The sequence below is a fragment of the Zootoca vivipara genome, chromosome 3 (assembly GCF_963506605.1).
Source record: "Zootoca vivipara chromosome 3, rZooViv1.1, whole genome shotgun sequence".
Classification (NCBI taxonomy): Eukaryota; Metazoa; Chordata; class Lepidosauria; order Squamata; family Lacertidae; genus Zootoca; species Zootoca vivipara.
In genome coordinates, this window is record NC_083278.1 from 109,861,353 (window position 1) to 109,883,450 (window position 22,098).

General features: G+C 45.4%; 1 protein-coding gene across 3 annotated transcripts in view; it reads left to right on the top strand.

Annotated features, from left to right (window-relative positions):
- The window catches only part of CCDC85A (coiled-coil domain containing 85A), a 126,645-nt gene that overhangs the window by 99,334 nt on the left and 5,213 nt on the right, over positions 1-22,098 (top strand). The gene's annotated exons all lie outside the window — the stretch shown is intronic.

Genomic DNA, 22,098 nt, shown 5'->3' on the forward strand with positions numbered 1-22,098 from the left:
TATAAAAAGTTCCTAGTGGTCACATGGGAGAAGAGATGCTGGTGTGACGGCACACAGTATGGAACATTCATAAACATTCTGGTTGCTGATGGGACACAACTGTTTTGTTTCTGTGAGGAAAGAGAAAGTTGGCAGTTGTGACTCGGAGTAAAGCCTCACCTAGTGGGACGCGGGTGGCGCTGTGGGTTAAACCACAGAGCCTAGGGCTTGCTGATCAGAAGGTCGGCAGTTTGAATCCCCATGACGGGGTGAGCTCCTGTTGCTCGGTCCCAGCTCCTCCCAACCTAGCAGTTCGAAAGCACGTCAAAGTATATAAATAGGTACCGCTACAGCGGGAAGGTAAACGGTGTGCTGCTCTGGTTCGCCAGAAGCAGCTTTGTCATGCTGGCCACATGACCTGGAAGCTGTACGCCGGCTCCCTCAGCCAATAACGCGAGATGAGCGCCGCAACCCCAGAGTCGGTCACGACTGGACCTAATGGTCAGGGGTCCCTTTAAGATCGGGTTGTAAGAAGCTGGAACATTAGGGGATAGGGAGCCTAGAAACAGACGGAAGAGTACACCCTCAAAACAAGGGCCACTGTGTTTATGTGTGTTTATATATAGGCAGTGACCATTTTGTGGGGGGATTACATTTTGGACCCCTGTGCGCATCGCTGGGGCTAATTCTAGACTAATAGACTAATATTGGAAGAAGCAGAAGTTTGGGGGGGGAATACTTGAGTATGTTTTCTATTCTCTGGTCCAACTGGAAGGGATGTTACTAATAAAGATGGACAAATTTGCCAATTCTCAATTTGTCATTTTTGATTTATTATTACCGGTATGTTTCTAATCTAATCAGTTATCAAAATTTGTAAACATTTTAGTGTGCATTTGTCTGAAATACACAATTTTGCATGCATTCCCCCCCCCCTCATATATGCACAGTACTGTGGGCAGTTTCCCTTAATATAATGGGTGATATTTAGTGCCAGTTCTACTCAGGGAGACCCTTTGAAGTTAATGGACTTGATGAACATGAAGTTAGGTTCATTAATTTCTATGAGCCTACTTTGAGTAGGACTTAGCTGAATACAGCCTAATATAATTATGCAAGCTATTTTAGCTAATATATGTGTTTTAATGCACACTTCCCCCTAATATACATGTTTTCCTATAACTTTTTCTTGTTGGAGAACTCACTGCACAATTTGGAGAAGAGTGTATTGTTAATTGGGTCGGTTCACGATCAAATGTGAACTGAATCAAATATCTCCTCCGTTGCTAGTTATCAGTGCAGCCAAAGATTGACTTTTTCTGTTGAACTGGCTCCATTTCTTCTAATAGACAAAACCAGAAGCCTGTTAATGGCGTTCTTAAAATAATAATAATAATAATAATAATAATAATAATAATAATAATAATAATAATAATGTGGTAATGTAATTTGCCTTAAAGTGTCACCTTTTAATAGAACAATACGGCAGCGAAAGCTATTGCCAGGACAACACTATCTGAACAAAACAGATGGATTCCACCTTTGTTGCCAGAAGTGTACAAGCAAATGTACAAGAGCTGGAGGAATTGAATCCTCAACTTCCATGGCAACGCGGCAGAAGTCGGACAAAGACAAGGCAGAATGCACTTATGCAGAGGTTAGGCAATGAATCAGAAAAGTGGGGAATAATATCTTCGGGGATGATATTTGCAGCGGTTGTGTCAAAGACGGCGGAAATATACTTCATAATTACCTCTGAGCAGGGAGAGTTGTTGCATATCCCACTTCTTTTCCTGTTATTGGTTTTGGCATATATATAGGCTTCTTGGTCAGGGCCGGCCCTATCATTAGGCAGAGTGAGGAAGCTGCCTCTGGTGGCAGATGCTGGAGGGTAGGAAGCAGAGGTGAGGTGTTATGTATGCCGTGTGTGTGGCCTGCCCTGTACACCCAACCCCAACTAAGCCTTCTGAAGAGAAGGGTGTTGGCCCTTCGGCAGTGTTGAAGTACAATCTTGACTGTCAGTCTGGTCAATTTATGCCCATGGAATGGGAGTGGGTGCCATCTTGTATTCCGCCTTAGGCAACGATGTCTTGGGATGGCCTAGTTCTTGATGGGGCCCAGAAAACAGAAATATGCAAGCAAAGACAACGGAGTCTTTCACTGGGTTGCTGCTTGAGAGCCTAATCAACCCCACAGAATGGAAGGAAGGTTATTTGTGATGGAAGAAACCTCAGTGCTTAGTATTGCTGACACTGTCTGGCAGCGTCTGTTTGGAGTTTCAGGGGAGGCATTCCCAGTCCTACCTGGTGAGGCTGGGATGGAACCAGGGGCCTTTGGCATGCGATGAAGGTGCTCTCTGAATGAGTGGCCACCCTTCCCCAAAGTTTGATGCAGTCGTTGCAAGTTGGACAGTTGGGAATGGATGCTCTTGTCAATGGAGAACAGCTTCACTCTTCCGAACAGCCTTCTGCGTCCCAGAGGTATGCAGGAGTTGAGGGGTGGTGGAGACGGAGAACAGCAGCTTGCAGCGTTGAAACTGCTCTGACATATGTGACTCCCATTCCCTTTGCCCTGAGCTCTTTGTAAGCACCGGTGCAACATTATTTAACACAGTTGCACCCTTCTGTCTGGCAGGTCAGTTAGTTTTGATGGATGAAACATTGATTAAAAATCTGGCCAGCAAGTTCTGTCTGCCTTTCTCTTTGGTCAATAGACTGGCTGTTTGTTCCGATTTCTCCTCTCCCTCCTTTACACCTCTCCAGCTGCTTTCCTACAGTCATCTTCTTCTTCTTTTGGTCTTGATTCAACCATTCTGAGTGTTACATTTTTTAAGAATAAAGCAACAGCTGCCTTTTCTTAAACCTGGAGAACCAAGGTGCAAGATAGCATTGCTAACTCTCCCTCGGACTTCATTTTGTCTTTCAACACCTCAAGCGCTTCCCATTTATCTCCTGTGCTTTTTCGTTCCATTAGTTTATCACCTTGGATTTCACCCTTTGCTTCCCTTTGACTTCAATTCAGCCTCTCCATATATTCCCTCTCCCCCCTCTGCCTCAGCCTGGATTGTTAAATCTATCCTTCCCCCCCCCCAACACCTAGCTAGACTTTTGACTCGAAGCCCATGCCAGCCTTTTCTATCACACATATTTATTTAGAACATCTATACCCCACAACAGCCCTGAAACCGCTGGCTGAGAGAATGTTTTAAACTGTTTTTGGAATATGTATATATTACTGATGTGCTTGCTGCGCTGGGCTCCTTCGGGAGGAAAGGTGGGATAATTGAATAAAATAACTAATAACATAGCAGTCACCCCACACAGGGAAGCTGGTGGCAAATTTCCACAGTTTATAATTTCTAAAACACTTAGGGTAGAATTCAATGTCGGCTGTGATGAGCGCACCGTGTGCACAAGCGTTTTAGCTTACCAGACGGAATCATCCCCTATCTCCTCTCCCCTGCATCCTATACTGTATAATAAAGTCCCTGTGTCTCTGCGTCCAGTCCCTGTGTCTGCGCTAATGCGCATGTGCCCCACAGACACAGGGACTGGACGAAGAGGTGGGACGTACACACGCACACGCTCTCTCCCCCCCTCTACCCTCTGCCTCCCGTTCCCCTGCGGTGGTGGACCAAGATGGCGGCATCAAGCTCCGGGGCCCCGGAGCCCGATGCCGCCATCTTGGTCCGCCTCCTCCTCCTCCTGACAACCCTACTTGGCCCGTGGGAGGAGCGGCGGGGCCGCGGCCTTCCCTCCCTCTCTGCGCTCGGCCGCGGGACACGACGGGAGAGCGCTTTGTTTAATTGCGTTCCCGGCGTGCCCCGTGGCCGAGCGCAGAAAGGGAGGGAAGGCCGCGGCCCCGTCGCACCTCTAGTGCCCGTTTTCTTAATGGGCTGAATGAGACTAGTAGAATCATAAAATTGCAGAGTTGGAACGGACCCCTGAGGGTCACCTAGTCCAACCCCCTGCAATGGAGGAATCTCAGCTAATGCATCCATGACAGATGGCCATCCTATCTCCGCATTAAAATCTTCAACGAAGGAGAGTCCACGACCTCCTGAAGGAGTCCGTTCCACTGTCACAGCTCTTACTGTCAAAAAGTTCTTCCTGGTGTTTAGTCGGAATCTGCTTTATTGTAACTTGGAACCATTGGTTTGAGTCTTACCCTGTGGAGCAGGAGAAAACAAGCTTGCTTCATCTTTCATGTGACAGTCCTTGAGATATTTGAAGACGGCCTCTTAGTCTCCTCTTTCCCACTCTAAACATACCCAGCTCCGTCAACCGCTCCTCATAAGGCTTGGCTTCCAGCCCTTTGATCATCTTGTTTGCTATCCTCTGCACAGGTTCCAGCTTGTCAATTGTGGTGCCCAGAATTGGACACAGTATTTCAGGTGTGGTTTGACCAAGCCAGAATAGAGTGGTTCTATTACTTCCCTTGATTGGGACACTGGACTTCTGTTGATGCAGCCTAGAAAAGCATCAGGTTTTTTTTTTGCTGGTGAATCCATTCTTGACTCATGTTAAGCTTGTGGTCTACTAAGACCCCTATATCCTTTTCACATGTAGTATTGGCAAGCCAGGTGTCCCCCATCCTATATTTGTGCATCTGGTTCTTCCTGCCTAAATGTAGAACCTGACATTTGTCCCTATTGAAATTCATTTTGTTAGCTTGTGGCCCATTTCTCCATGCTGTTCTTGGGGAGTCTTGAGACCCCTCAGCAGCTATATGGGAAGAAGGCTGGGGTATTTCTACTTAGTATCCTGTAGTTATGACGCTAGATTGGGTCTCTGGCCAATCTACATGCTTGCCAGTGCAGTATGTTTCCTTCCCTTCCAGAGCAAACAAGAATAGAAAGAAGGTTCTTCTTTTCGGGTTTCTTTTTTTCAAAAAAGATCTTTGTTACAATGCCAATGACAAGGCCAATCTGTAATGCAAATAAATACAGTATTTCTTTGTTGGAAGTCTCCATGCTCCCATTGTGTTAAGTGTGTGTGCAAGTTGCAGGCAGATAAGGATCGATTAATCCTCACACAGCTTCATTGCGGTGGCAGTCAAATCATTAGAAAACCTCCTCTCTCTTTTACCAAGAACTCACAAGTTCATCATTTAACCGGAAAGCTCCACTTAGAAACTGATTGAATGGTTATTCCTGCAAGATGGCAGCTTGCCTGCGCTGCTTGGGTGATGGCCAGACTATTCGGGCATCTCATGGACTGAGCCTTGTTCCAGCAAGGCTGGGGATATCCCCTTATTTCAAATGTGGCGAATATTTGACTTACTCCATACATTGCTGAACTACAGCTCCCATGCTGGCTATATATAAGGAGAAATTCACACTAAAATGTTGAGAAATCTTTATGATGATTATTTGTGTGTGTGTGTGGAAATGTGGAGAACTGAATTTACAACTGGAAACATGCGGAACGGAGAGAAGTCAAACTTTATAAATTCATCTACTGTACTCCAAAGCTGGAGAGTTTTGGTACCTGCATCAGATCATCCTTCTGTCACACAGCCAGTTTCTCTATTGATTTGTGGCAGCGGGCGCAACCTTGGGTGACCTTTGTGCACAAATAATTGAGACATGACATGGCTGGAGCACTTGCTCTGCTCTTCAGTGCTGCCTAATCGTAAACAAGTAAATAAAACTACCTAGGAAAGTGGTGGGCTCTCATTCACTGGATGTTTTTAAGCAGAGGTTAGATTTAGATGGCCAGCTGTCAGGGAGTCTTTAGTTGTGATTCCTGCATTTTGAGGGTTTCTTCTTGTTGTAGAAGGAATAGCAAAATTGCAGCTGAGACGCTCAAATCATATATATAAGTGACACCCTTCTTTGGAAATTAAACCAATGTCCAGACTTTAACATTCAAAAGCTTTACTTGCAGAATCTTCTAGATGAATTAAAACATGATATTTACAGTCATATGCTTCTCCAAGCGTGGGCTTACAGTCTCTTCTTTCAGCTTCCAAACAACTGTATTTTCCTCTTTCCAGAGCTCAGCACTCAAGCCTTCTGTATCTCAGTTAGGCCATGCCTTGCAGCTCCTAAAAGGGATTTCCATTTCCCCCTTCTCCTGCAGCTTTGCTCTCTTTCTTTCAAGTAAAGAAGAAGCACTCCAACGCTCTATTCAACTTAGCAGTGTTCACAGTGGATGCTAAACACAGTCACCTCGAGTCACATAAAATGGAGTCTCTTCCTCATTAGATACCTCTCATGTGACCAACGTTATCCAGTAACATGAGAACTACTAGAGAACTCTAGAATTCAGTTTCCAGCCAATCAAATTTAAACACGTAGTAATGCATACAAGCATTTACAATTTCAGTGAATTAAATCACTATACTTAACAGGGCTGGATCATCCTTGGGGTCCCTTCCAACTCTGCAATTCTATGATTCTTTGAAAGCACCTTTAACATTAATGGTGCTTTACAGAGCAGCAACAAGAACATTGATCTCTGCCCAAAGCAGCTGCAAATCTATTATACAATCTGTTATACAACACAGCTTACTTGTGGCCATACTAGTTACGGATCTCTCTCTGTGTGTCTCTTTATGTTTGCTCTAGTCAAATTAATACAGTTTCTTCCTCTGTGCACTTTGTTTGCTGAGGTTTTTGGAAACCGGATCTGAGGCATCTAGTTTGTTTTGGCCAAGATAAAGGTTAAGATACCAGGGGCTGGTGGCACAGGGAAGAAAAGGACGTCCTCTGGCATCAAAAGAGGGGCTGGGTTGCACTGCCAGCCTGCCCAGCAGGAAACAATATGCCATCTTGGCTGACCACTTTTGTTGTTGAGATTGCAGATCCCGCTTAGGAGCAGAAGTAGCCTTTCCCCACCATTGCCGTCCTACTGTGCCAAATGAGTAATTGCTTCAGGGTACAACAGAACGATGTCTGTTGGGGAGATTCCTATGGAGTCCTGAAGTGCCTGTCCTCAAGATACTGATGTACTGCTCTGTCTCTCTCCCCCCCATCATGTTCTTGGCTGTTCTTGCACGTCATTGGGAAATGGCTGGGGGAGACGGCAGCCAGCCAGGCTTTCTCTGACAGAGGATGGATGACAAATGGGAGACAACTTTCAAGACTGGGCAAATACATAGGTTTCTTCACTTGTGCCAATTCTAATTGAGGAGAGAGAGAGAGAGAGAGAGAGAAGGCATCTTTTCCCTTTATTTTTCATTCAGCAGTGCTGCAAGCCAAGGCAACCCTCATCCACACTAAACAACAAATCACAACTAGCTCTTCTTCTAAAGTAAAATATGCCACAAATGATCCAATCGGGTCATTCGTAAACAGTGAGACATAAGTAATTATTGTGATAGTCATGTCTTGTTTTGCCATATTTTATCATGTTGTATGTGAGTGGGCGGTAGAGAAATACTTTTATAAATAAAATAAGCTAATGAAATGAAGACTCCAGTGAGCTCATAGCATCATTCTGTGGAGCAGTCTGCCTGCTGCATCTAAGCATGCTTTATCACTCTGGGATATTGCATTCAGCCCAGTGCAAAGGAGCAGAGGAATTGGGAGGAGGGTGCACATTTTTTGTGTCTAGATGTCACTGGAGTGTCCCGGTCAGTAATTACAGACTCATTAGCAAAAACACAACCTCCACAGACTTGGTTGAATGTTAGGCCTAATGAGCAGAGCAGCTCATTCCATGAAAATAACTGCTGAAACTGAAAGTAGCTGCCTCCTCACGAGGATTTTCCCCAAGCAACCAGAGACTGTGCCTGCATGCAGACAGCCTCTCCTCCGCCCTCTTCATGCCTCTTCTGGTTCTGGGAGACAAGGGGGAAGGGGAGTGTGTGGCAGCAAGAGGGGGGAGACACCCATGCCACTAGATGAATCACTGTCCTGATCTGGTCTCCTTCCTGTCTTTAGACATATACACAGGGACGTCTTGTGCTGAGACATGCATTAGTCTGGGGGCAAGCTATTCTCCTTTACTTAATAAAAAAATTCCTTCAGTAGCACCTTAAAGACCAACTAAGTTTATATTTTGGTATGAGCTTTCGTGTGCATGCACACTTCTTCAGAGCTCCTTTACTTACTTACTTACTTTTTTATTTACTCATGACATTCATATCCTGCCTTTCTTTCATTTCATGTTTGCAGCAGCTCATGCTCAGCCGAGAGAGAGAGAGAGGGGGGGGGAGAGGGAGGGGGGGAGAGGGAGAGAGGGAGAGAGGGAGAGAGACAGAGAGACAGAGAGACAGAGAGACAGAGAGACAGAGAGAGAGAGAGAGAGAGAGAGAGAGAGAGAGAGAGAGAGAGACTCTGGCCCAAGATCACCACAGGAGCTTCATAGTGATTTGAACCTGGGTTTCCCAAATCCCAGTCAAACACTCTAAACCTAGCCTTCCCTAATCTGGTGTCATCAAGACATTTGTTAGACTACACTTTCCATTGTCCCGGACTGTTGGCCATGCTGTCTAGGGCTGACGGGAGTTGTAGTCAGAAAACCCGGAAGGTCCCAGGTTGGGAAAGAATGCTGTAGCTTTACCACACTGACATTTACTCTCTCACACTCTGAAATTAAACCATTTAGGGTAAGACAGGTGCAGTGGCGGGTCTCAAAATTCAGCAGTGTCCTGTGCAGTGCCAAAATTTGGTGCCCCTCACCTCTCCGTTTCCATTCTACCTCACAGTTCTGGTGCTCCTGCAGTGCCCTGAAGGCTCTGCACCCAGTGCAACAGAACCGGTTGTGTGCCTCTGAATCTGCCTCTGACGGGGGTGGAGTTGTGAGCCTGCAGTTTTCAAAATCTCCAGTTTAAAATGGGGCCTGAGCTGTCAGAAGACATGTGCCTGTGGAACTTAGCCTACTGAGTCATGTTTTGCTTTAATCCAACGGGTGGCCACTCTCGAGTCAGTGAAGGGTATTCCCTATTTGCTGCCAGTTGAGATCATTTCATCAGGAGAGGCCAGGGATTGAGCCAGAGATCTCCCTCATCCAAAGAAGCAATGTGCTTCTTCCAAAGTCTGAGGAAACATTCCTCTGGTACAAAACTTTTTGGGTCTCCCCCTGCCCTGCTAAACACACACACACACACACACGTCTGATTTTTTTTTTCAGGGTCAGCCTTAGGGAAATGCATGTGATTTCCTAGAGTGCTATTATAACGGAGTTGTCGTTAAACATTTTCCTGTCAGGATTTCCCTCAGGGAGATTTTCTGCTTCCAATTTCCTGTTCACTTAAAAAAAAATGGCTTTGGGTCGCTTGGCGGTGACAGGAATTAGATGTGTTTATAATACAACGGAGAATTGCTTTACATTGTTATTGATTTGGCCTGTCTCTGCTGTCAGATTTTTTTGGGGGGGGGTGGAGTTCTGTATTCCTTGGCTTTCTCCCTCAGTTATGTCTTCTGTAAGAGCATAACAGTAGCCATTTTGGGCCGCACCAAGAAGCCACATAAATCCAGCAGTTTTCAGTTGAGCAGAGAAGTTGTTTTCAAAGTGTGTCTCAGACTCTTGACATCCTCAAGAGTAGCTGTCAAGGGCCATGATGTCCAAGGATGGCCCACTGGTGGTTTTGTCAGCTGTGGGGAATCAGGCCCACCCATCTCAACCTCTGATTCCTAGTGTCAAATAGCTATAATCCACCTGCCAATTTAAATTCCAGTTCCTATTGCAGGAAAAATTCCAGTTCCTATTGCAGGACTTTTTTTTAAGCAGGACTTTCATGCACAAAGAGGGACCCAGGTGGCGCTGTGGTTAAACCACTGAGCCTAGGGCTTGCTGATCAAAAGGTCGGCGGTTCGAATCCCTGTGACGGGGTGAGCTCCCGTTGCTTGGTCCCAGCTCCTGCCAACCTAGCAGTTCGAAAGCACGTCAAAATGCAAGTAGATAAATAGGAACCGCTACAGCGGGAAGGTAAACGGCGTTTCCATGTGCTGCTCTGGTTTGCCAGAAGCAGCTTTGTCATGCTGGCCACATGACCTGGAAGCTATACGCCGGCTCCCTCGGCCAATAATGCGAGATGAGCGCGCAACCCAGAGTCGGTCAAGACTGGACCTAATGGTCAGGGGTCCCTTTACCTTTACCTTTTTCATGCACAAAAATCAGCATTGTTTATGCAGCATGATTGTATATAGAGAGGGAGGGTTATGGGGAACAACATATTTGTTGCTGCTATTGTTAAACAGTCAGGAGTGAGAAAACATCGCCAATCAATTGCAAATGCAAATCATCCAGAGGTTTGTTAGATGTCCTAGGAATATAGGAGTAAATGCTCTAGAGTCATCTGTAGGCACACACATGTTGCTTAGCAGGCATGTCAGTCTGGAAATTGTCCCCTGAAAGCAGAAAGTTTGCCTTTAGGAAATATTGCTAAAAATAGTAGCTCTAATAAGCCCTATTATTAGCTTAGCCTAGAGGATACTAAGGCATAAAAGCAAGTTGCTAAGGCATTAAGGTCTAAATCTGAAAGAAAATCTTGCAAACTTTTTAAAAGAAACAGATGGGGCTATTAAGAGCGATGGGGAGCCATCTCCAGCCACCACCAGAATCAGGACATCCAAGCCCAGGGGTGGACCAAAGATTACACCAAAGAAAGTAGCAGGGATTGACTAGCAAAGGCTGCCACTTAACAGTGATAAAAGTTCTTATCTCTCAGAATCAGTTTGCTCATTCACAGCAAACAAACCATAGTTTACAGACCCTCCAAGTGTCCCTATGTTTCGGGGACAGTCCCGGATTTACAGAAGCCATCCCTGTTTCCGATTTGATCCCAGAATGTCCCACTTTTCCTTAGGATGTCCCTATTTTCATTGGAGAAATGTTGGAGGGTATGGAGTTATGCAACCTCTGAGCCAAGGAGATAAGTAACTATACCACTTTTAGAAGACATCTAATAATGTTTTATTATGTTTTATGCATGTTGGAAGCCACCCAGAGTGACTGGGGCAACCCAGTCAAATGAGTGGGATATAACTTTTTAAAATATTACTACTACAGTCGTACCTTGGATCCTGAACACCTTGTGACTCGAAGGTTTTGGCTTCCGAACGCCACAAACCCGGAAGTGAGTGTTGCGGTTTGCGAACGTTCTTCGGAAGCCGAACATCCAACAGGGCTTCCGATTGAGTGCAGGAAGCTCCTGCAGCCAATCGGAAACTGTGCCTTGGTTGTTGAACATTTTTGAAAGTCGAACAACCAAGGTACAACTGTACTACTACTAATATGGAGGAACAGGATGTTCCTGTTTCCATTGGAGAAATGTTCGGGGGTCTGAGTTTATTAAATCATGTGCAAACCAGCCCAAAATAATTGTGCATAGGACTGCAGTCTTAATTAAGCTTTGACTTAGAAACTGAGCATTTGTTGCCCAGTTTTGTTACCTTCCTTTCTCCAAGCAGCAACCCACCTCTGGTCGAAGGAGGAAGTTGGTTTGCCTCAAACTAAAGTGCTTTTGTCTGAAATGCATGCTGGGGCCTGAAATTCTTTTGCTATTTTAAAATGTGATGTTGGGGGGGGGAGGACTTCGCAGGTAGAATGACTCACACAAGGAATGTATTATTTGTTCTGGCTTTTGTGGCATGAAAAGAAATATGTGTATAAAAAATACATATTATATTGTGCTGGAATGAGATGAATGTTGCGCTGCCAGTGGGATTAGCAAAAGGGGAGAAAAGAAAAAGAAAAAACAGTATAGGAAAAGAAAAAGGGGGAGTCTTAGCGCAGGGGTGGGCAGCCTTCACAGATCTTCATCTTTTTTACTAGCACCCCAAGAGGTACCGAGCAGACGAGAAATGGTGTGAAAGAACAAAGTGCCTCTGAGCACATTCTGAGGCTAGGAATTTGTTTTCAGTACCAGAATTGAACTGAGCTCCCACAGTCCTTTCCCACAATGTTTCACACGCCTGCTTAGTGTTCTTCATTTCAGCAACCTATTTTAGGGGGGGGGCAGAGTTGGTTCGCTGTTGCAGTTGTTAGGAGCCAGGAACCTTTGCTGATCTACTGCAAATCACCCAGAGATCTACAGTACCAAAAGATCCCGATCTAACTTCTGCCCATCCCTGCCTTAGAAGATTCCTCTGCCAAAGCCATTGCATATTATTTGACTTCTTCCCTGTTAACACGGATGTATGTTCCTTTGCAAAAATGTGTATATTTGGCCCAAAAAGAATCATACAAATGTGTATATAAGGAATAATTCACACTAAAATGCTGATGAGTTTTCATGAGGATTTTAAAAAAAGTATTCCCTCTGCCCTGCTCCTGCCCCCCCCCCAAAAAAAAACTCAAGTGGAAATGTGGAGTACTGAATTCAGGATTGGGGTGGGAGAGAGAAACCGAAATAGACAGATTCTCCCACTCCTTGTGAGCCGCCACCTGCGGTCTGAAACAGTAAACTAAGCATAGCCTTACCATTAAGGTGGTTCATAAAAAACTTTTTTTTTAAAAAAAATGCCTGCTCCAAAGGTCTTATCTTAGTACACTAGGGATTATATAGCTATATCTGAAATTTCATGCATATCAGTTAATATCTTGACCCTGCTCCACTGAATTGAAATTTCAGCCTTCACAACATAGGAAAGCGGCCAAGTAAACAGCTATTTTCATGCAGGAGGGTCAAGATATTAACTGATATGCATGAAATTTCAGATATAGCTATATAATCCCTAGTGTACTAAGATAAGACCTTTGGAGCAGGCATTTTCAAAAAAAGCTTTTTTATTAACCACCTTACTTACCATCTCAGTGGGAACTAAGTTGAATAGGCCATTTTTATACACATTCTAATGCAAGTACACCACTGAATGTTCAACAAGCACTGCCCCTTATGCACACTGGTATTTGCACACTGGCATGACTGTTTCAAAGGTTGCAGAGCGCTGGGATGCAAATACTAGGATTATAGGAGCCACTGCATGGGCACAAAAATGTTATGTCCACCATCTTGGGCACCTGAACCATCTTTGATGGCCTCTTCATGGTGGCCATCACATTTAACTTGGTCTTAAACATTTTTCAGAAGTTGGAATGCCTCTGAATATTTCATCACAACAATACAAACACAACATGTAGGCTAATAGTAGAGAATATATAATAGAATAATGATATCATTCAAATTGTTGAAATAAGTCAATCAAGTTCATATGTACAATATAACAGAGTGGTAACGAGGATCGTCAAGCCGTGTGTTCAAAACAGATGTCTAAGAACAGTCGCACAATAGTCTTTCAAAGGAAGACGTCTCAAAAGTTTCAAAAATAAAGTCTCTCAATAGTCTTTCAAACGTTTCAACAGAAGATGTCTCAAAAGGACAGTGTCAGAATGATACTACTGTTTCATAATAATCTTCACCAGCTGGAAATAAGATACAAGGCATACAACTGATGAATTATAACTGTAAAAAATAATAATCACATTTAACTTGGTCTTAAACCTCATTCTTTGGAAGTTGGAATGTCTTTGAATATTATGCGGCAATAAGACAGTTTGGTCAATAGCTGCGTGGGCAAAACTTCATTTAACTTAAAAGTGGCAAACAACTGGGAGCCCTCAACCAACCTCTCTATCATGGTTAGCAAATCAAATGTAAAATGGCCAAAGGATATGGGGTGCCCCTGTTAAACCATCCTACCTTTGAACCCCTTTAGTATTGCTCTCTTGCCATTTTGTTAGCATTGCAATGTCTTCCCTCCTTATGAGGACTGTGTATGCTACTTCCTGTATTAGGTCCCTGTGATCTCAAAAATAAAACCCTGGGCTCTGATCTTGCAAAGCCAGTTGCACTTCCATCCTGTTGAAATCAGAATTTCAATGGCTCTGGACCATAATACCTTAAAGTGGCTCAGGACCGCAATACCTCAAGGACCACCTCTCCCCATATAAACCACCCTGAACTCTGTGTTCATCATCTGAGGACCTTCTTCATGTGCCTACTCCACATGAGGTCCAGAGGGTGGCAACACGAGGACAGGCCTTTTCTGTGCTGGCTCCCCATTTGTGAAATGCTCTCTCCAGGGCAGTTTGCCCGGTGCCTTCATTATATATTTTTAGGCGCCAGTCAAAAATGTTCCTCTTCAACCAGGCCTTCGGCTGATGAATATTCCACAGCCTTTTAATATGTCCCCATGGGAAGGGAGGGTATTGCTGTTTTGCTGCTTTGTTTAAATTATTTACTTGTGTTTTTGTCTTGTATTTTATTCTGTGAACCGCCCTGAGATCTTATGCTGAGGGACAGTAAATAAATTCAATAAATAAAATAAAAATCAGTAAGACATGTTAATTGCAATGAGTTTGATTTCAGTGGGACTTAAAACATGATTTAAGTATTTCTAGATCGGACTAGAGATTTTTGCTCCCTGTGCTTGTCATCATCTCGATATGACTGAGAATCTTACAGGAAATTACAGAAACAGTTTGTTGCCCTGGGATAGCCTAGCATCCCAAGGGCGCAATTACAAGGTGGTTGAATTAAACATATACTCAGAGTATGTACATGCCCAATGGGCTTTGCAGTGAGGGGCTAGAGGTGGTTGGGGAAACTGTTCATCTTGATGAGCTATTAAATAGTTTTTGATTTTCTACAAAGGGTCCCATTAGGATGCCAACAAGGGCAGATGGGAATGTCTGCTCTCCGAGCGTCAATGACCAGGCCTCCTCACCTTCTCAGCAGCCTGAAGCGGTGGTTAATGGCCTCAAGGTAACACGCCTTGCTGTGTTTGGCATGTAGGTGCCAAATCTCCCATCTGTATGTTCTGTGACCATCCGTGATCCATTGCACCAAAGCATCAGCGTTTCTCAGGGGGAAGATACAATACACCACAAATGCTGCTTCCATCTCCCCACATGTTCTTTTGCCCGTCTCACCCATCATCTACCACTTGTCTCTACTTGGGCTGTCAGCTGGTGAGACGTCTCCTTTAGCACCTGTGTGGCCCTCCAGATGTTGTGATCAGGGATGACAAGAGTTTTGGTCTAGCAACATCTGTAGGGCCACCTTTGGCCAGCAGAACAAAAACGGCTACATTTTCAGAAGTCCTGTGAGCAGCAAAGAGACCTGCCTAACTCTCCATCAGAGCATTCTGTGGACTTCTTCCTGGCCCCATTCACACAATTGTGTTTTAGACTGAGTTGTGGATGGTGTGGTCCTCCTAGCTAAGAACATACAAAACATATCTGCTGGATTGGACCAAAGGTCCATCTAGTCCAGTGTTTCCCAAACTTGGGTCTGCAGCTGTTTTCAGACTACATCCCATCATCCCTTACCACTGGTCTTCCTAGCTAGGGATGATGGGAGTTGTAGTCCCTAAACAGCTGGAGACCCAAATTTTGGAAACACTGATCTAGTCTGACATTCCATTTCCAGTAGAAACTGTGCGCATTCAGATCCCTCTGAGACACTCACAAGCAGGGCATTAGATAACAGACTTCCTGAGCTGTCTATCCCCACCATCTGATGATAATAATATGAGTCTTTCTGAACATGGAAGTCCTGTTAAGCTGTTGTGGTGAATAGTCACAGATAGGCCCACCCACCATGGATTTCTCTAACTTTCTCTAAACTTGAAACCATCATCATATCTTGTGGCAGTGAAATCCATAAGTTAAGTATTTGTTTTGTGTGAATTAGTACTTCCTTTTGCCTGCCTTGAATCTTCTACAAGTCTTTGGGTGACCTCAAGATCTGCTGTCATGGGACCAGAGGGGAAAAAATGTTTTCATGCTGTTCACAATTTTATTGACTTATAACTTGTTCTTTCCCCTTTCTGGTTGGAAAAGTTTTCTCTTTGTGCTGTGACAAATAGTTGCATCTCAATAGGTGCCCCGTTTTGGAAAGGTTCTTGTCCACCATGAGAAGTGGTGGCACCCAGGAAGCGAGAGGGATATCTGTCCCACTCTCAGTTTGGAACGTCCTCTTCCATAAAATGCAATTGGCTGGGGGGGATGGGGTTTTGCAGGCAGCTTTACAGCTTCATCATTTGCATCCTCTGAAAAAGACAAGGAACATTTCCAGGTAGCAAAGACTTTCTCCAGTATTTTCCATGCAACTCAGAAAAAAAATGGGTTAATCTTTTATGTTCTGATAAAATATTTATGAGTTTAATAATGGAAAAAAAATCTAAAGCATGCTTTACACACACAGGTACTGTGTCATCGGTTCCTAAACTTTTTGTTTCCATTTCCAAAAATCCCACACACACATTCTGCACTGCCTTGTGGCACCTTTGACAGACTCAAGTTACACAGAGAGGCTGTCTGGAGCCAGGAAGCAACACTTAGCACCTGGCTAAGCTAGGGAAAGGGACCCAGGTGGCGCTGTGGGTTAAACCACTGAGCCTAGGGCTTGCTGATCAGAAGGTTGGCGGTTCGAATCCCTGTGACAGGGTGAGCTCCCGTTGCTTGGTCCCAGCTCCTGCCAACCTAGCAGTTCGAAAGCATGTCAAAATGCAAGTAGATAAATAGGAACCGCTACAGCGGGAAGGTAAACGGCGTTTCCATGTGCTGCTCTGGTTTGCCAGAAGTGGCTTTGTCATGCTGGCCACATGACCTGGAAGCTATACGCCGGCTCCCTCGGCCAATAATGCGAAATGAGCGTGCAACCCCAGAGTCGGTCACGACTGGACCTAATGGTCAGGGGTCCCTTTACTTTTTTAAGCCAGGGAAATATCTGGGAAAGGTGTGAACTTGAGATCTCTTCCCTTCTCCCTTGCCAGACAAGAGGAAAGCACCCCTTTGTGTAGTTGGATAGGATTCCTTAAAGCGACAGAAGGACTTTGAGTTCAGAATGGCTCAGCCAGTAGAGCATGAGACTCAATCTCAGGTTCAAGCCCCGCATTGTGCAAAAGATTCCTGCATTGCCCGGGGTTGGGCTAGATGACTCTAGATGACTAGAAGGAGGATCATTGTGGGCTGCATGCCCGCCCACTCCAACTCATAAGAAATCACCTTATTGGTCAAGTTTAACTCAATATTGCCTGCCACTGACTGACAACAGCTCTCTAGGTTTTCAGTCTTTGCTGGTCCTTCCTGGAGATGCTGGGGATTAAACCCAAGACTTTCTGCTTGGAAAGCAGATGCTCTACCTCTGAGCTGCAGCCCTTCCCCACAGAAGGCAGGCAGGGTTGTTTGCCTGTGCCAAGCATACTGCACACTTTCACCTAATCTCACCCGATTCACTTTCACCTATCCTGCAGCTCCGAGAAGGATGGGTCTTCGTTTCACTGTAGGCTTCAGCTCATGCCTTTGCAAGGATAACCCCATTGATTGTAAGTGTATGGGCCTGGGAGGCATGGGTTCGAATCCCCACTCGGCCATGAAGCTCACTGGGTATGACCTTGGGCCAGTCTGACCTACCTCATAGGGTTGTTGTGGGGATCAAATGGGGAAGTGGGGAACCAGGTACCCCCACCTGCACAATCTCAGAGAAAACGGTGGGTTATAATTAGCAACAAACAAACAAATTATAAACAAGCACACTCAGGGATTAGCCTCGCGAAAACTATCTTCCCTTCTAACAGGAAGGAAGAGAGCAGGATCTGAGATTCTGCATGGTTGGGGCACTCATACAGAGCGCCTGGTTCACCCAATATGTAGTCGCAGACAGAGACGCTCTCCAGCTCCCCAGAGAACCTGGGGATCAGATTCCTGCATGCTGGGTCAATGGTTATATGCTCACTATCTTTTCTGAACTGGCCCCATCGTGCATTCATTATCAGAGCTGCCTGCGTAGCTTTAACCTCCAAGGTCACATTAACGTTCTTGATTGCAGAGGAAAAAGCAAGCTTTGTTTTAATGCGGAAAATTTACATTTTTGTTCCCCGCCCCCATTAACGCGCCCAATTCTTCGGTTATGGATAAAGGCTATGAGCTTAGTGGCTGGTGTCCAGGGGAGAAGAGTTACAGCCAGAGAAATTTACAGTGCACGTTTTAATGTCCCTCATTTGGTATTCTCTCTTTGAAGCTCGAAATCATATTCAGAGAAATGTTATGAATTTTTTAAAATGCTGACAATATGCCTTGGAAGTATTTTAACATGCAAATGAAACCAATTATCCTTTGATTCTCCTGTACGGTGGAATTTATTGACTTTACGTGAATGTGAGCTTTGCGCTGCTGAGGTCAGCTAAGAACGTTGTAAATTCACCTTGCATGGAAGGCAGTCGGGAGCAGAAGGAACGGAGTGGGAGTAAGAACCGTCTGACACTTTAGTCTCCATTTAGACATTTGTGACAGAAGCGTCACAGTTCAGTGTGACCCCGAGTACTTTTTGATATATCCGTCTGTCAACCAGGATATGTAACCAGTCCATAATTTAAGATCACAGTTTAAGAACGTAGAAAACCAAACTGCTTCAAAATACCAATATTATAGGGCAGTGATGTACCCAAAAATATTTGTTGTCTGCTACTTTGATCTCTCTGCCAGATTAAAGGTAAAGGGACCCCTGCCCATTAGGTCCAGTCGTGACCGACTCTGGGGTTGTGGCGCTCATCTCGCTTTACTGGCCGAGGGAGCCAGCGTACAGCTTCCAGGTCATGTGGCCAGCATGGATAAGCCACTTCTGGCAAACCCCAGAGCAGCGCACCAAAATGCCGTTTACCTTCCCGCCGGAGTGGTACCTATTTATCTACTTGCACTTTGATGTGCTTTCGAACTGCTAGGTTGGCAGGAGCTGGGACCGAACAACGGGCACTCACCCCGTTGCGGGAATTCGAACTGCCGACCTTCTGATCGGCAAGCCCTAGGCTCAGTGGTTTAGACCACAGCACCACCCGCATCTCCTCTCTGCCAGATAGCTGCATTAAAAGCCTTGTTTACATGAGTTGACCTCAGTTAGGGAAATCTGATCAGGCTGAGTGCCGAGGAGAAAGGTCCCTCCCTGCTAGGTGCGCCAAGTTGGGCCCGACATTCGGGAGGGGTGCTGTTGCAGGTGCATAATGTCATGTGTGATGGCCCTGCCCCAGTTCACCTGGGCATCCCTTGGAGGATTGCCCTTCTGGGAAGGTGCTCTGGCAATCATGGTGGGGAGCACAGAGGGTGAAAATTACTCTCCATGCCTCCCACCTGGAGGATGAGCACTCACCCAGGGGTGATGAGAAATGGTGGCCCCCTCTATATTGGGGGGTGGGCTCAGTCTCCTGCCTACAAATATTGAGGGGGCCGAAAGCCCCTTCCGCCCCCCTATAGTGGGCGTCCCTGCTCCCTACCAGTGTCGATAATCTCCCCCAATGCAGAGCTCCTTGGATCAAAACATTTTGGTACTCATTTTGCGTTGTGGAATGGGGGTGGGAAAGGAGCACATGAAAGGAGGTCTGCCTTCCGCAGGCTAATGTATTTTTTGGCAGAAAATATTGGTGTTTCTGCATCATGCATGGAAGTGGTACAGCCATAGTTAATTGCAGCGCTCAGCTTGGAAGTGCCGTTTCTCGGACATCTGACCGTGGAAGCAATTTTAGGATTTAAGTACAATTGTTACCATGCACACAGGTACTGTGGAAGTTGGTAGAAACCAATGTAATTTCCTCATAGCAGCAGCTGCTGCCCTTCAATCTGCAAACTCAGTTTTTATTCCGTGTGTCCCTTCATATCTGCCTAGAGGTCATTATTTCCCCTGGAAATAAAGGCAATTGAAAATGTCAGCTCTCACTTTCTTGCCGCATCAACATTATCTGCTGGGTAAATATTTTCTGTTGCTCATTGAGCAGAAAACGGATTGTTGGGAGATGCACTTAGATAATGAGCACTTTTTGAAAAGACACTCAGTTAAGCATGGATACCCTAGCAACAAAATGTGAGGTTTGCCGCTTGCTATTTTTATGGATGAGTACGAGAAAGGCAGCCTTTGATTTCTGCCAAAAAATGGGGAAGAGGAACATGAAATAGCACAGAATCTCAGCAAATATACCTGTTGCACAGAAAAGGAGGATGTTTGGAAACCTTGCTCTTCAATGTTCTGTCAATAAGGGCAAAACCCCATGGATGGTATTACTAGTGGCAGTAAATGTGACTCTGCCTTTAATGTCCGCATTACCACATTCCAAGAACAATGTACAAATACAGATAGCAATGTCTGTCTCCTCCACTCTACCACCACCCACACAAACATGGGCGGTCACCAGTGGAGAACATGGATCACATCATTTTCCAGAGCTGCTGTTGTGCCGCATTTACTTGAAAGCAATGTGCACCTCTTTTGGCCAAATCACATTGCGAAAATTAGGGCGCTCATTAGATTTGATGGCACATTTACATTCGCCAGCAAGTATTGTTTTGGTTTCAAGGTTTTGAAAATTGAGGTGCTCGTTAGATTCGCATGAATATGGTACATTTAGTGATAGGTCTGGGTAAGATGTTTTGCAGGTAGCCTGCGGGCAGATCTGCACAGACTGTCTCGGCAGAATGGTGCATGCTCTGGTTATCTCCCGCTTGGACTACTGCAATGCGCTCTACGTGGGGCTACCTTTGAAGGTGACTCGGAAACTGCAATTAATCCAGAATGCGGCAGCTAGACTAGTGACTGGGAGTGGCTGCCGGGACCACATAACACCGGTCCTGAGAGATCTACACTGGCTCCCAGTACGTTTCCAAGCACAGTTCAAAGTGTTGGTACTGACCTTTAAAGCCCTAAACGGCCTCGGTCCTGTATACCTGAAGGAGCGTCTCCACCCCCATCACTCAGCCCGTACACTGAGATCCAGCACCGATGGCCTTCTGGCGGTTCCCTCATTGAGAGAAGTCAGGTTGCAGGGAACCAGACAGAGGGTCTTCTCGGTAGTGGCACCTGCCCTGTGGAATGCCCTCCCAGCAGATGTCAAGGCAATAAGCAATTATTTTACTTTTAGAAGACAACTGAAGGCGGCCCTGTTTAGGGAAGTTTTTAATGTTTGATGCTGTACTGTTTTTAATATTCGGTTGGAAGCCGCCCAGAGTGGCTGGGGAAACCCAGCCAGATGGGCGGGGTATAAATAATAAATTATTATTATTATCTGCATTCCTCCCCATTATTTTTTAAATTGTAGGTGTGACTGAGAAGGATAGGCATTCACAGGTTGGGTTTCCTTCCTTGTGCTAGCTGGTTATTTGGATGTCCTGACACCTCGCAGGCCATGTGGCAAACAGACTTTCTGCGCCTGGTGAACATCAAAAATGAGTTGCTAGAAAGCTTATATTGGTTCTGTTTACATGTCAGAACACTAATGTCGACATGATAATACAGACGGGTCTCTGCCTATTAGACACAATACAAGAGAAAGGATGGGGACGGGGAGCAGGCTAATTCTGGTAAATGCAGGTTATATGGGAAGAATGGTCACTGAATCTAAGGACCACTTGTCCGCAGCCAGGCTGGTGCAGAAGTCACCTGAAAAAAAATAGCCTTCATGCTAAAATAATAATCTGTGGTGGCTTCTTCTTTCTTGGTATTGTTATTCAAATAATTATTTAATGAATGTTTATGCCGCTATGGCGAAAAAGAAAGCAAAACTTGAAAGCTCGCTAAACATTTTCCAAGCACATTTCATTTAGCTAAGCCTAACCAGAACATGAGTTTGACCAAACTGCGGGAGGCAGTGCAAGACAGGAGTGCCTGGCGTGCTATGGTCCATGGGGTCACGAAGAGTCGGACACGACTAAACGACTAAACAACAACAACAACCAGACATGTGGACCCAGGTGGTGCTGTGGGTTAAACCACAGAGTCTAGGGCTTGCTGATCAGAAGGTCGGCGGTTCAAATCCCTGCAACGGGGTGAGCTCCCGTTGCTCGGTCCCAGCTCCTGCCCACCTAGCTGTTCGAAAGCACACCAAAGTGCAAGTAGATAAATAGGGACCGCTCCGGCGGGAAGGTAAACGGCGTTTCTGTGTGCTGCTCTGGTTCGCCAGAAGCAGCTTTGTCATGCTGGCCACATGACCCGGAAGCTGTCTGCGGACAAACGCCGGCTCCCTTGGCCTATAGAGCGAGATGAGCGCCGCAACCCCAGAGTCGGACACGACTGGACCTGATGGTCAGGGGCCCCTTTACCCTTTACCTTTAACCAGACATGTAATTTTATTACGCATTTTATCCGTGTTTTGATAATTTCATTCGGTCTGCTGGTTTTCAAAATCTTATCTCTTTGTATTTTCTTATGGCACTTACGTAAAACCGCTTGGAGGGGATTGTT